This window comes from Lipotes vexillifer, unplaced genomic scaffold (assembly GCF_000442215.2).
Source record: "Lipotes vexillifer unplaced genomic scaffold, Lipotes_vexillifer_v1.1 scaffold371, whole genome shotgun sequence".
NCBI classification, from domain to species: Eukaryota; Metazoa; Chordata; class Mammalia; order Artiodactyla; family Lipotidae; genus Lipotes; species Lipotes vexillifer.
Genome location: NW_006786304.1, coordinates 3,548,502 through 3,551,412, shown reverse-complemented (window position 1 = coordinate 3,551,412; position 2,911 = coordinate 3,548,502).

Here is a 2,911-nt window from a genome sequence, read left to right as displayed (position 1 = left end):
CCCGGGGGAACGTCAGTCATATGCAAATAAGGGCAGGGCGGGGCGGGCTCCGGTTGGACCCAAGCCGGCCCGGGGCGGGACCGTGGGAGGAGGGCGGCAGGGAGGGCGCACTGCAGTAAAGGCACTGAGCCAGGGGGGCGGTTCGGGGCGCTGCGCTGCAGAGGCCCGGGGCTGTGGGTGGTGCTTGTGTGTCCAGTCCGCGCGAGGAACACGCTCACGCGCGGCTCGGCCCACCTCCCTCACGCCCACCTGGGCACGCGCGGCCCCGCAGGGCAGACAAACTGCGTGTAGGGTTGGTCGAGCCACCCCTGAGCCCTCACCAACTCTCACAACAGCAGCCACAAACACACACGCACACACACACACACTCCTCATAGACTTTCCTACCACACCCATTATCTCATACACAATCCAGGGTCACATGTACCCTCGGTCTTACACACGAAGTCAGAAGTCACGCACCCGGAACACCTCACACAAATGTACTACCTCCCACACTAAACGTCCATCACTCCCCACCCACCATCACACACACTTGTTCTCACCCATCTTCCTCACATCACCCATTTCATACATGCCCTGTCATATGTGCTTCATCAAGCATGTCCTCATACATATCCACCAGCCCATGTGACTCATACAAACACACAACATATCAAACAGGCAGAATTCTCTCATACACCTCATCACAGCCACTGCTTGTCCACAGCACACACCCTACATCCCTCCAACACAACCACACAATCACATGGCCTTCCTGGCAACCCCCAACCCCAACACAGGTAACTCTCACAAATGCCATCATACTGACCCCAAACACTATGTAAACTTACCCTGGTGAGCACTAACTACCTCAGTACCCTGGCTCAGGAGGTATACAAAGTGCCATGGCCATTCCCATTGATTCAGCTACCCTGCCTGACACTTAGCAGCCACCTGGGACCCTCCACCTCACAGTGTAAGGCAGGGGGCCACCACTCTGGGCTGGGAGCCACCCTTTCCAAAAGAGGAAGAAAGGAAACTAACACTGGGGCTGCTACATGCTGGGAGCTTGTATGTATAACCCTGTGCATTGAATCCGCACAGCCACTAGGGAAGTACACTTTATTATGCCTGTTGTTCAGATGAGAAAATGAGGCTCAGAGAAATTGAATAAATTGTGCAAGATCATGCAGCCAGGACATAACAGCCCAGCCCTCCAACTCAAGTGCTCTTTCCACTACTGAAAATTTCACCTCAGGGTGGACACGGGCAGAGACTCCCAACAGAGGTCTGGGAATATGCTCAGACAATGATATTAGAGAGACTGGTGAACTATAGAAAGGTCGGAGGGTACACACGGAGACACAGGCAAGGTCTGGGGCCCACCAGGCAGAGTCGCAGAGGCCTTGGATCACCCAAGAAGGGCCCTGAGGCCACATCCAGTAAAGGCAGAGGCCTGGGGTCATACCTGGGCAGGTAAAGATTGCACAGGCTCAGATGCACCAAGACTAGGGTCCTTCACAGGTGGGATCAGTGATAGGCACAGACAAACCCTTTTCCCAGCCTTCTGCAGCTACAGACAGAGATGAAGGAGGCATGGAGAGGGGGCAAAACCCGGGTAACCTGGGCCCAGAGGGAAGGGTAAGGTCTGTAGCCCTCTGACCTCCAGAGACTACAGGGCCAGACACTTGGCTGTGAGCCTGGAGAGACCAACAGAGGGACTATTAGGTGACTGCCCCCTCCTCCCTATGCAGCCCCAGACTCAGACCCTCCATTACCTCACTGCCCCAGGGACTGCAATGTGAAGCAGAAATCAAGGCTGAAATCAATGTGGCCTGCTCTATCTCCCTACCGCTGCCCCCTCCTCTCCCCACCGGTGAGTCACCTACTGGCAAGTTAACCCCTTCCCCACTGCAATGAAGCCCAGGGACTGAGCTCAGAGGAACCCTGCCGCCAGCTCCCCCACTTCTGTTGGGTGAGAAAAAAGAGCTAAGCCTGGCGTGGTTGGGAAAGAGGGCCTCAGACATCTGGAAGGGTTGCACATCTGGTAGAAGACAGTGCCCACATAGGAGGGATGGGAAGAGGCCCCTTACAGGGCAGGGTACAGCCAAGTGGGGGCCCAGCCTAGCAGGGAGGGGCCGGAATCTGGGCGGGAAGGGCCCCCCTGCCCTGGGCACTGGGCCAGCCCTATACTTAGCTTCCATTGTCTGGAATGGAGGAACCCTGAGTGGGGGTGATTAGGAGTGGAGAAGAGGGGGCAGGTCCTATCCGCAGACAGCTCCATATCTCTAGCCATCCCCAACCCTAACTGGGGCCTCCCTAGTTGGAAAAGTCTGAGGGGGGTTCCCCAAACCAGGGCCCCAGCCCCATCAGAGAGGGGGTGCATCACCATCCTTCACTCAGAGCAGGTACTAGGCAGAACTACGCTGCAGCCATCCCCTGCACTACCCCATAGCCAACTCCACAAAAGGTTTGGCCCCAAACAGCCCGCACAGCACCACCCCACCCCAGCCTGGGGACAGGGAGCCCAGATGGAGACGGCAAGTGCCACCCAGGGTGGCACAGGCTGAGGCCTGCCCAAAGGCCTGGGGCGCACAGCCAGGGATGCTGACAGGCTGAGGGACAGGCAGACATGCTCCGAACTCACGGGCCCCCGTTTACTGAGCACGAGAGGCACCGTGCCCTGCCGCCTGCGGCTCCCCACCCTGCTCTCCAGGCCCGGTCCCCGCCTCGGCTCACCACCCCAGTGTCCCCAGCTCCCCTCACCCGCTCTCCACATACACACCCACCCACCCACCCCGGGCGGCGTCGGAGACGGCCAGGGTTGCCTGGGGAACGAGCCCAGGATTGGACTGGTGCTGCTCGGGAGGGATGGGGGCCTAAAAATAGCGCCAGGGTGAGTCAGTGAGTGGGGCTGGGGTAGGCAGGG